General features: G+C 36.3%; 1 non-coding gene across 1 annotated transcript; it reads left to right on the top strand.

Moving 5' to 3' along the window:
• The first annotated feature begins 5181 nt into the window (after positions 1-5181).
• LOC138755964 (U6 spliceosomal RNA) lies at positions 5182-5288 on the top strand. Its single transcript, XR_011352660.1, has one exon. It is a non-coding gene; the product is annotated as a U6 spliceosomal RNA (small nuclear RNA).
• The last annotated feature ends 8268 nt before the right edge of the window (positions 5289-13556 follow it).

Raw genomic sequence — 13556 nt, 5'->3', positions numbered from 1 at the left:
CAATAATTTACCCCTAGAACATATCATTTTATTTTTCTTTATCCATAACTTCATTAAATGTTTTAGTATAGGCACATTATATTGTTGCAACAAATTTATATTCCACCTAAACAAAAATTGATGTATTTCAAATTCAAAAATACTTGCCATCTCAATTTTAGCCCAACTAGGAGGCCATACCAAATCCATCAATGAACTAATAAATTAAAGTTGGGCTGCCTCATAATAATTTTGAAAATGTGGTAAACATAGTCCCCCTAACTCACATTTCCAAGTTAATTTATTCAAAGCTACTCTTAAAAATTTACCCCTCCATAAAATCTCCCTAACCATTTTATTTAAATCTCTAAAAAAAAATTTGATCAAGTAAATACGGAATAGATTGAAACAAATATTGTATACGCGGAAAGATATTCATCTTAATTGTATTTATCCTTTGCATTAAGTTAATAGGTAAATCTTTCCATTTAATCAAATCAGTTTTAATTTTCTCATTAACGGAGCATAATTTAATTTATATAAAGATTGATAATTAACATTCAAAATTATACCCAGATATTTAATTCAATCAGTCCACTTCAAATTAATAATATTCTTATAAACTGAATAATCTCCTTCACTTACCAGTAAAATTTCACTTTTTTCACAATTAACTTTATATCCAGAAAGACATCCATATTGTATTAAACATTCCTTCAAATGCAAAAGTGACTGAGCTAGGTTTATTAAATACACCAATACATCATCAGCAAATAAATTAATTTTATACTCCTTGTCTAAAACTTTCATACCTTGTATCTATGTATTTTGTCTTATCAACTCTGCTAAAGGTTCAATCACTAATGCAAACAAAGTTGGTGATAAAGGACAACCTTGACGAATTGATTGAGTTAACTTAAAAGATTCTGAATTCAAACCATTTGTCAATACTCTAGCTACCAGTTTACTATATAGAGCCCTAATCCAACCTATAAAAGAAGGACCAAACTTAAATTTCTCCAAAACGTTAAACAAAAAATTCCATTCAACTCTATCAAATGCTTTTTCTGCATCTAAGGATATCACCATCGGATGATCTAAAGATTGTCCAAATCTATTAATCAAACTAATCACGTGCAAAATGTTATCTGAAGCATATCTATTCTTTATAAAACCTGCTTGATCAATATGAATCAACTTTGGTAAAAATTTAGCCAATTTATTCGATAATATTTTAGCTATTATTTTATAATTTACATTTAACAACAAAATTGGTCTATATGAAGATACTTTCAAAGGATCTCTATCTTTTTTAGGAATTACTGTAATTAAAGCACTAGAACAAGACTCAGGTAATTCATAATGTTCTCCAACTTGACATAATACATCCCCAAACACTGTAGATAAATCATCATTAAAAAATTTATAAAATTCAACCGAAAATCCATTATCACCAGGCGATTTACCATTCGGCATTTCCAGCATAGCCATTTTAATTTCCAAATCAGTAAATGGTTCTTCTAACTCCTGTATATCTCTATCCTCTAATATCGGTAAATTCAACTGTGATTAAAAAAAAGATCAATCAATCCAGTTTCCTGTTTTCCTTCAGATGTATATAACTTTTTATAAAATGAATAAAATTCATCATTAATCTCACCAGGTTTATAAGTAATAAGAGAATTCCATCTAACAGCATTAGTAGTCCTCGATATCTGTTCTTTCATTAATTGCCATGCCAATACCTTCTGTGCTTTCTCTCCCCATTTGTAATACCATTGTTTAGTCCCATTAATCACACATTCAAATTGATAAGATTGCAAAGTATTATATTTCAATTTCAGTCGAGATAATTATATTTTCTGATCTTCTGTAGCATCTTTCTGAAATTCCTTTTCTAACTCATCGATCTGTTTCTCTAATTCAAGACTCTGATTTAATCGATTCTTTTTTTAATTTTAGAAGTAAAACTAATTATTTGTCCTCTCAAATAGGCTTTCATAGCATCCCATAATACAAACTTACTTTAAACAGAATTAGAATTTTCTTTCAAAAAAAATTAATTTGTTTTTTCAAAAAATCAATAAATTTCATATTTTTTAACATTGTTTTAAATTTCCAACAATAAGACATTTGAATTTTATCAGAAGTCTCATATGTAAAGTATAACAGAGAATGATCTGAAATCACCCTACTTTTATATTCCACGTGTTGTATTTTCCCTTGTAAATGTGCCGATACTAAAAAGAAGTCAATCCTTGAAAACAATTCATGTCTAGATGAATAAAATAATCTTTCTCTATCAGATTAAGATGTCTCCAAATATCTACTAAATTAAGATCTTTCATCAGCGCTTGGACCTGAATTGCCATCTTGGATTTTTTAACTTTCTTCGAAGATTTATCTAATAAAGGTTCCAAAACACAATTAAAATCACCACCAACTAAAATATTATCATTAGCCTGACCCAAACATAAAAATGCATCTGAAATAAATACTTCATCATCTGCATTTGGAGCATAAATATTAAGTAAAGTCCAAAATTTACTAAAAATCTTACAATTCAATTTAAGAATACATCCTGCCTTTTCCTCCATTGATTGTAATTCAAAAGATAATTTTTATGTATCAAAATTGCTACACCTTTAGCTCTAGAATTAAATGAAGAAGAATATACATGCCCAACCCAGTCCCTTTTTAATTTCATGCTTTCCTTCACATTCAAATGTGTTTCTTGTAAAAAGGCAATATCACTTTTCATTTTCTTAATATATGCCAAGACTCGCTTACGTTTAATTTAACTATTTAATCCTCGAACATTAAAAGTAGCAAACCTCAATTTTGACATATCTACTATTATTACTAAATACCAATAATATCTTTATACAAAAACTCAAATCAATGTGTATTGGCTCTCCAATAAAAAAATCACAAATTAAAAACTAAAACAATTAAAAAAAATTAAAAAATAATAATAAAGAAAAAATAATAAAATTCCCCCCCCCAAAAAAAACTACCAAAAGGTAATAATCCCCTAAACAAAAATTGTGTGTTGGTCACCCACCAGTAGCTGATGACTAGTAAAGAACTTAGTGCAAATCTCTCCCTCCCCAGTCAAACAGTCAAAAACATCAAAATATCATAATAACAAAAGAAAAAATAGAATTTTAAAAAATTCTTTGTTTCATCCAGAAGATTCCAATCTCGAAGATCCCATTTCAGAAGGAGGTAGACTCTTTCCATTCCCATTTTTCCCATTTCTGCCATTTCTTCTGTTTCCAGAGCAACCAGATTTTTCTTTAGGAGATAATGGTGGACTACGTCTTTGTCCTCTTATATCTGGCAATGAATCAGCAAAAATCATTGCTTCACAATCAGTTTCAAAAAACTGAAATTGATAGTCTCCATAAAACACCTTCAACACTGCAGGGTAACGAAAAGTAGACTTATAACCTTTACGCCACAAAACTTCTTTAACTGGATTGAATCGACATTGACGTTGAATGACCTCTTGACTCAGATCAGGATTAAAAAAAAGGACTCTGCTGTTTTGAATCAATAGTGGGGTTTGTTGTTGTCTCGCATTTTGTACTGCAAATTGAAGTATTGCTTCTCTATCCAAATAACTCAAACATTGAATTATTACCGGTCTCAGTGGTTGACCAGCTGAGGGTGTTCTTCTTAAAGCTCTATGGGCTCTTTCCAGTGCCAATCCCCCAGAGAAAAATTCTTGCCCTAATATTTGCGGAATCCAGTCTTTAAAGAAACAAAGAGGATCTTGTCCTTCTATACCTTCTGGCAAACCAACAATTTTCACATTATTCCTTCTGCTTTGATTCTCCAAATAATCTATTTTTCTTTCTAGCTCCTTCTCCATGTTCTCTTAATTCTATGACTGATTTTTCCACCAACACTTTTTCTGTGTTAGAAGACACTTGTTGTTTACAGTCCAAAAAAACCAGACTGAATTTTTTTAAAATTCTTCATAAGATGCATCCACATGCGTCTTGACCATATTTAATTCTGAACTTACACCAGCATTCATATGAACCATTTCATTCATTTGAGATGTCAACAAAAGTTTTATAACAGCTTGAATAATTGCATTCAATTGCATACACTGTTAGTCAGTAAAGCTCAGCTCTGCTCTCTCTGACATAGTGGCAGAACAAGGTAACTCAGCTCCTGCTGCAACTCAACAGAAGGCATTTTAAAAGTTTTACTGTGAGTCTGGACTCCCAGCGATGGCACCCCGACTTCCTCAGGGGGTCGCCGCTGGTCTCCTCCCGTATCTCATTGTTTTTTCATCAATTCACGAAGAAAAACGATTTCTTCAGATTGAAATGCTACCTGATGCATTTCCTGTGTGCTCCCTCCATCAAAATTGAAAGGCTTTCCAAATCGGGGTCCACTTCTTGGGAACATGCACCTTCTTCCGGAGAACGGGTAATTCCAGCGCCATCCTTCATTTGGTGAGCAATAGATTTTTTTTTCAGCCCCCACAGGCGATCTTTGGGGTTTAGACAATGAAGAGATTGAACCTGGGGCTGTATCAAGTCATCTAGGCCCCAAATCTTCAGCACTTCAAAAATGTAACTTCTTATGAACTTGAGGTTTAGTCTTTATAATAGTGGCCATAATAATTCCTAATACTTTAAACTAAAATTTTAAAAGTTTAAACTTGAAAACAAAGGGTTAAAAAACAGGTATTTAAAAGTCTGGCCAGAGAGGTAAAGATTGCACGTCTAGACTCTACGCCATCTTGCAACGCCCCCCCCCCCCCTGGATATTGACTATTAATAAGACATTTTAAAGCCACAGAGGGGGAAAGGGACAAAGCAAGATAATGAGACAACAGTTTATTTGAAATTGACATATCTATTTCAGAAGACTGCAAGGTGTGAAGATAAATGATAAGATATTGTTTTCTTGTTTAAGATGATCCTCACCCTGTCAATGGTTGAAAGTTGCTTTTTCATTTGGAGGCCTGTGACCATTCAGGTCCTATGGGGATTGAAGCTCAGAACATTGTTTTTCTTTTGTATACATTAATGATCTAAATGTGAATGTAGCCAGTATCATAGTATGATTGCAGAAGGTGGTGTTGATGGTGAGAAAGGCAGTTTGCATCTACAGAACAACATTGATGAACTGGTAATTTGGGCAAACAATGGCAAATGCAAATTATCTTGAAAATGTGAAGTGCTTGCTTCGGCAGCACATATACTAAAATTGGAGCGATACAGAGAAGATTAGAATGGCCCCTGCACAAGGATGACACACAAATTCCTGAAGTGTTCCATATTTAAAAAAAAAAATAGAATATGAAGTGATACATGTGGAGATGACTAAGGCTGGGGTACATAGGATGAATGATAAAACCTTGGAATTACTGAGAAACTTCAGCCACTTTTGGGTTCAATCACTCTGAGAATGTACCTGCAGAAGCAGCTGTGGGTGTGTTTGAATCGATGTTCAGGTGGCAGCGATGAAGGCACTGTTCTGGCACCTGAAAGGGCTGGCTGCAGGAGAGGCCACCCCAGAGCAAACGGTGGCTCCTGTCGACTGTGGCCGTAGTCCCGCCTGCTGTCTTCATGTCATTTGCAGTGCGTCGAGGATGAAGCATGGCAGGCCTGGAGCAGAGAAGAGAAAAGCCTCTAACGTACTGAAAAACGTAACTGTAAATGTGCCGAGCCTTGCACAGTCTCCAGTTTTTCAAAATTCGCACCAAAGCATCTCACCGCAACATCATCAGCCTGGCCCCTAGCAGCTGCTGCTGCTTTCAGGTGCCTCTGGGGACTGCTTAGAAGCGGAGAATATACCTCCGTAAGGAGGGTTGGGTAAGTACTCCTCGGGGCCAGGTATTGCACTTTAAGGTGGCCTCCCGACAGCTGGGTAGAATATGTGGCTTTACATCGGGCTATTCAGGCCACCTGAAAGCAGCTTTTTTGTCTGTATCCATGAATTCCTGAAAGTAACCACATAAATAGATTGGTGATTACGGAGGCAGAATAAATAGTTGCTTTAATTATATTTAACATAGAACATAAAAGTATGGAAGCTATTGTATAAGTATGTAATGCATCAGTTAAGTGACATCTAGACAAATGTGCAAATGTCTGCCATATTTTATGTAAGATGTGATTGGATTGGAGATGAGGCAGAGAAGATACAATTACAAGGAGAGAATGGATAGAATGGTTTATTTTTGTTGTATCTGGGAAAGCTCAGGGGTTCTGATTGAGGTAGGCAAAATTATGAGGACATAGAGAAAATTGTGAGTCACCTTTCCTGTTAGCAGCTCTGTCTGTAACCATAAGTTTTGAATCAAGGGCTAGAAGATTTAAAGACGTCTTCAGGAAGAATTATTTTATGCAGAGAATTGTTGAAATCTAGAATGCATTGTTTGAGGGTGTGGTGAATGCAGGTAATTTCACATTTAATACATACCGTATATAGATGAGCATTTGAAAAACTATGCCACAGAAGGTTATAGGTGAGCACTAAAAAATTGAATTAATGTAGATAGGCACATGACAGGTGACACAGGCATTGAACCAAAGGATATGTTTTAATGTTAAATGACTCTATGACATCCTCAGGTAGCCAAATGCTACATTGGCACACTGAAGTCAGTGATGAATTTCAGCATTGAATTCGTTTTTCATTGAAATTTGGCTTCCAAGATTTGGGAAATAGACATTTATGATCAGATTCAGATTTCAGATTTATTGTCAGAGTACATAAAGTACATGACATCAAATTGAATTCTTGTCAGCGGTGATGTTGTACTGTGGGAGAGGACCTTTGTTAGATAGATGTTACATTGAAGTCCGAACTCTAATTTCACAGTGCACCCTTAATGTATTGACATCAATCTCCCTCAAGTTAGGTGGAGTGTGGATATAAAGTTAATTGGGAAAAAAGTGAAATATTACCGGTAAATGAAGGAGATTATTCAGTTTATAAGAATATTATTAATTTGAAGTGGACTGATTGAATTAAATATCTGGGTATAATTTTGAATGTTAATTATCAATCTTTATATAAATTAAATTATGCTCCGTTAATGAAAAAAATTAAAACTGATTTGATTAAATGGAAAGATTTACCTATTAATTTAATGGGAAGGATAAATACAATTAAGATGAATATCTTTCCGCGTATACAATATTTGTTTCAATCTATTCCGTATTTACTTGATAAAAATTTTTGTTAGAGATTTTAAAAAAATGGTAAGGGAGTTTTTATGGAGGATAAATTTTTGAGAGTAGCTTTGAATAAGTTAACTTAGAAATATGAGTTAGGGGGATTATGTTTATCACATTTTCAAAATTATTATGAGGCAGCCCAACTTAAATTTATTAGTTCATTGATGGATTTGGTACAGCCTCCTAGTTGGACTAAAATTGAGATGGCAAGTATTTCTGAATTTGAAATACATCAATTTTTGTTTAGGTGGAATATGAATTTGTTACAACAATATGATGTGCCTATACTAAAACATTTAATGAAGTTATGGATAAAGAAAAATAAAATGATAGGTTCTAGGGGTGAATTATTGGCTTTGACTCCATTTTATAATAATCAACTTATTTATTTTTCAATACATAATCAAAGTTTATTGCATTGGAGATTTAAAGGTGTGAAAAATTTGGGAGATTGTTTTAAAGAGGGTAAGTTTTTATCTTTTAATCAGATGATGGAAAATTTTGGTATTGATAAGAATCCCACAGGATGACGGGTCATTACGGGACAATGGCCAATGGTCCACACAATCACCATGTTTGCCAGCCATTTTACGAGCTGGGTCATGACTCGGTTCATGGACCGCTACAATATATTGATTTTGGCTCCACTGTTTATTTATTGTTCATTTATCAATAATAGTTTGGAATGGAGTAGATGGGCTGAATGACCCTTTCCGTGCTGTGGTATTCTATGGCTCTTTTTAAAAAAATAGCACAGTCAGCTGAAGACAAATCTTTTTGTTTGAAAAGGCCTTTTTGCATGAATTATTAATACTTGGCAAACTAAATATTAGAAGGCCTTCTCCAAACTAAATTAATTTACCTGATATATGTTAAAATTATTTGTTGAATAGTTGGAGCTTCAAGTCCCTTAATCAGTTAAAATAAAGGTATCAGATTAAAGCAGGTGTATTGTTTGATGTTCTTCAAAAGGTATGTTGAAAATGAATCTATATTTATGCAGCAGGATGCTCTTGGGAGTTGCAACTAAATTTGTGGAAGGGCAGCAATATGTTTGTGTCAAATTCCCATAAAGAGCAATGAAATCAGATAACCTATATTTGAAGCAACAAAAAAGAATTACCAGGAATTATTTTCTAACCCCAAAATAGCTTTGTAAGACATGCAAGGATAGCTAGGAATTTTGTTCAATACACTCTTCTGAAGATGATGGTTCAGCAACGTCGCACTCCATCATGTAAAACTTTGCTACACCTCGCAATAACTAAACACCAGGAAGTACCTTAAGATCACACCCTTTTCCTTCCAATTTGAATTTCCACTTTGTTTTTAAAAAAAAGTATTTGGAATCTATTCAGATTAATTCAGAGAGTATAAAATTCAGCATTCTTGGTAGTATAAAACTACACCTAGCAATAACTAAACATCAGAAAGTACCTTAAGATCACACCCTTTTCCTTCCAATTTGAATTTCCACTTTGTTTTTAAAAAAAAGTATTTGGAATCTATTCAGATTAATTCAGAGAGTATAAAATTCAGCATTCTTGGTAGTATAAAACAATAAGGATATTTGCAGAAATTAATCACAAAATATCTGATTCATATTTGCTCAGTTGCCATGTATGGAACACAGCTAACCAATACTATTGGAAGCTCCAATAACTCAGTGGTCAGAGCACTACTCTTGTATACCAGGGGTCGCTAGTTTGTTCCTCGCTGGGGCTTCATTTCTGTAAAGGGTGCTGGACAAAGCAGCGCATTGGTAGACAGAAGTTAAAGAATTTCATGTATGTTACATTCTAAATGTAGAATTATGTGAGAATAATGGAACCTTTACCTTTACTGTCCATCCAATCACTCATCTCCCTTCTATTTGCAGTCACTTGATATAAATAACAGGCCAAACTTCCTAGGAAACATAATTTTCCCGTCTGCCAATATCCTCCCAGATGGTGAATAAAGGATCCTAATATGCAATGCACTGAAAGTGAGCTTAACAAAGCAGTGGTGAGTGGGGGGCTGCCGGGGTCAGTGCTGGGCCTGCAGCTGTTCACGATTTGCATTGATGATTTGGAAGAGGGGACAGAGTGTTGTGTAGCCAAGTGCGTGAATGACACTAAATTGAGTGGATGTGGTGAAGTTGCAGAAGGGTATAATTAAGTTGGGTGAGTGGGCAAAGTTCTGGCAGATGGAGTACAATATTAGTAAATGCGAGGTCATCCACTTTGGTAGGTAAAATAGAAGAGCAGATTATTATTTAAATGGTGAAAAACTGCAGGATACTGTGGTGCAGAAGGACTTGGGAGTGCTTGCGCATGAATCTCAAAAGTTGGGTTTCAAGTACAACAGGTTATTAAGAAGGCAAATGAAATGTTGACCTTCATCACCAGAGGAATTCAATTCAAGAGCAGGGAGGTCATGATGCAACTGAACAAGGTACTGGTGAGGCCGCACCTGGAGTACTGTGTGCAGCTCTGGGCTCCATACAGGAGAGACTAAATCACTTGGGATTATACTCACTTGAATTCAGAAGAATGAGAGGAGATCTTATAGGGATCTTATAGAAACATGTAAAATTATGATAAGATAAGACAAAAAAAATTGTTTTCATTGGTAGATGATACAGAACTAGGGGACACAGCCTCAAAATTCAGGGGAGCAGATTTAAGACGGAGATGAGAAACAATTCTTTTTCCCAAAGAGTAGTGGAATTCTCTGCCCAGGGAAGCAGTTGAGGCTACTTCACTAAACATATTTTAAGATTCAGTTAGATAGAATTTTTTATAAAAAAAGGAATTATGGGATATTGGAAAAAGGCAGTTGAGTCAATGATCAGATCAGCCATGACCTTATTAAATGGCAGAGCAGGCTCCATGGGCCTGATGGCCCACTCCTGCTCCTATTTCTTATATCCTTATGTTTACAGCACCAACCACCCTACCACACACTTCATTAACTTTCAAGTGGAGCTTTGGGTCAATTGCCATTGAAGGCACAATACAACCCATATTCAGCTTGTTTCTGGACCTTGCATGTGCTTTCCATCCATCATCTATTCTCTAGGTTGCAAGTTTTCCACGGGACCATAAGCCTTCAGGTTGTAAGAATCCATAGTCTATTGGCCTCGCATTGCTTGGATAAACATTGCTTAAGATGGAGGTAGAGAGGTCCTTCATTAGGAGAAGGCAGGAGAATGAGGTTGAAAGGATAATAAATCAGCCATTTGAGTGGACTTGAAGGGCCAAGATGGCCTGTTTCCATGCCATAAACTGTTATATGATAAAATGGGGAAGAGGACTTGGTGAACCAAATGGCCAAATGGCCAAATTGCATTTCAATGTCTTATGGTCTTTTGGATGTATCAATACATGGCTTCCAGCTTCATATTTCAGGATCTGGACCAATCAAACAACCAAAAAAGTTAGATCTGAATTGTCCTGAAGAATTGAGGAGATGAGAACAGAGGAGAAAGGAGAAGGAAGAACTTGGTCAAGCAAGGCATGGACTGAGTGGGTGTCAATAGAAACCCATGAGTCATTTCAATAAAACTTGTATTATTTCTTCCTTCTCAAATATAATCAATATAATTCAATGAATTATTTTGGCATGCTGAAGTGAATAATGAATGTGGGTGTGAACCTTCAACCCCAATAATAAGGCAAAATGAATTTGGCATAATAAAGCTTTTTTCCCCAGCTAAAAATAAATATTATTGTTTCATTATTGGCAAGAAATGCATTTTTATTTTAATTAAGTTCAAAACTAAATTCAGAAACTAATTTTTTTATATCATTATCTATATCATTTGTGTGACTCTGTGTACAAACCTGGAGGAATCCTCTGGAGGCAGCAATCATAATATAATAGAATTCACCCTGCAGCTTGTGAGTGAGAAATTGAAATCAGAAGTGTCAGTACAGTGGAATAAAGGGAAGTATGGGAGAGGAACTGGCAAAAGTTGATTAGAAAAACATACTGGTTTTGTTCGTTTACACGTCGGGGGAGCTGCATGCTGCAGATAGCAATGGGAAACACAGAGCAGTTCCAGCTGCGTGGGGTATTATGGGTAACAAAGACAGACATTGATCCCTCAATGAGCCAGCCGCTGCCGTCACTGTAAGTAAGTTCTGAATTTAACAAAATGTGTAAGTAAGTTTTAACAGGGGAGAGAGGCAATTTTAGTGTTTGCCCTAGGCACTATGTTCCCCAGATACCCCACTGGTAATTACTGAATATATAGTGAACTGAGAAACCTAGCATCATTTTATTAAAATAATTGAAACTATTTCAAACTTACCAAAACGGACAAGCAGGGTCAGCATCAGAAACTCACTCGGGGGGTTGGGGGGGGGGCACCACAGTCACACTTCCCCCTTCTTGTGCATGCATCAGCTGCACTATTTAGAACCCCTTTAAAATTAATGCTACAGACCCCGCTACAACTTAATCTGGCACTCAGTAGTGGGGAAGCTAAATCTTCCAGACCAGATGGGATGCATCTTGCCTTTTAGAACCATAGAACATTACAGCACAGGCTCAGGCCCCCTTCTCTCTTCTAGTCTGTGCCAGACCATATTTTTTTGCTTAGTCTCACTGACCTGCACCCAGTCCATAGCCCTCCATACCTTTCCCATCCATGAATCTGTTCGAATTCTTCTTAAATGTTAAAAACGAGCCCACATTCACCACTTCAGCAGGCAGTTGGTTCCACAACCCCACTGCTCTCTGTTCCCCCTCATGTTCCCCCTAAACATTTCCCCTTTCTCTCTTAACCCATGTTCTCTAGTTTGTATCTCATCTACTCTCTGCAAAAAGTTTACCTATATTTGCTCTGTCTATACCCCTCATGATTTTGTATACCTCTATAAAATCCCCCTCATTCTTCTACATTCCAGGAATAAAGTCCTAACCTGTTCAACCTTCCCTATAACTCAGTTCCTGAAGTCCAGGCCACATCCTAGCAGATCTTCTCTGCACTCTTTCTATTTGATGATATCTTACTTGTAGTTAGGTGACCAAAATAGCACACAATACTCCAAATTTGGCTTCACCAATGTCTTATACAACTTTACCATAACATTCCAACTCCCATACTCAATACTTTGATTTATGAAGGTCAATATGCCAATAGTTCTCTTTACAACCCTATCCACTTTCAGGGAATTATGTATCTGTATTCCCAAATCCCTCTGTTGTGCCGTACTCCTCAGCGCCGGACCATTTACTGTGTAAATCCTTTCTTGGTTTGTCCTTCCAAAATGCAACACTTCACACTTGACCACATTATCATCCAGATCATTAATACAGATGAAAAACAGTTGTTCCAGCTCCAGTTCCTGAGGCACACCATTAGTCACAGGCCTCCAGTCTGATGAGCAATTATCCACCACCACTCTCTGGCTTCTCCCATCCAACCATTGTCGAATGCGGTTCACTACTTCACCATGTCTGAACCTTCCTGACTAGCCTCCCAATGTGGGAACTTGTCAAAGGCCTTACTAAAGCTCATTTAGACAGCATCCACAGCCTTTCCTTCATCAACTTTACTGGTAATCTCCTCAAAAAACTACAGAAGATTGGTTAAACACAACTTACCACGCACAAAGCCATGTTGACTATCCCTGATCAGTTTCTGGCTATCTAAATAACTGTATATTTGATCTCTTAGAACACCTTCCATTAATTTACCTACTACTGATGTCAGACTCACTGCCTATAATTTACAGGTTTACTTTTGGGGCCTTTTTTTGAACAATGGAACAACATGGACTATCCTTGAAAGAAGTAGCTATAGTGGAATCAATAGATTCTAGCATGGTTCTGGAGGACAGGAAAATTGTAAAAGTCACTCCATGATTTAACAAGGGAGGGAGACAGCAGAAAAGAAATTATAGACCTGTTAGCCTAACATCAGTGGTTGGGAAGCTTGGCTGTATTCCTTGGAGTAGGACCTCAAAGGTGGTAATCTTGGGATTGCTGCCTGCGCTACACACCTGTGAGACTAGTGTTACAGAGTTCTGTGTTGTGTATTGGGCTATGTGTTATGTGGTCTTATGTTAAAAAGTGACAATTTGCCTTAGAGAGCCAAGTTGAAGGTGAACTGCTGAGAGAGTGGGATACAAACTGAGCCTGTACAGAAAATGAAAAAAATTCTGCGCTTGGATAATAAACCACCCTGGGGGTGCTGTGGAGTGGAAGAAGGCCCAGAGCATGAGTCATGGTCTGGAGGACAGTTTAGAATGTTGGGATTTCAAAAAGGGATGAACATTCCAGATCCAGACCAAGCCAGTGGTTCCTCTCTCTGCAAGCAACACAAGACAACTTTGAATTTTGTGCTCTCTCTCTCTCTCTCTCTCTCTTTCTCTC

The sequence above is a fragment of the Narcine bancroftii genome, chromosome 2 (assembly GCF_036971445.1).
Source record: "Narcine bancroftii isolate sNarBan1 chromosome 2, sNarBan1.hap1, whole genome shotgun sequence".
In the NCBI taxonomy this organism is placed as follows: Eukaryota; Metazoa; Chordata; class Chondrichthyes; order Torpediniformes; family Narcinidae; genus Narcine; species Narcine bancroftii.
Note: the sequence above shows the minus strand (reverse complement) of the source record. Positions and strands in the feature narration are given on the sequence as shown.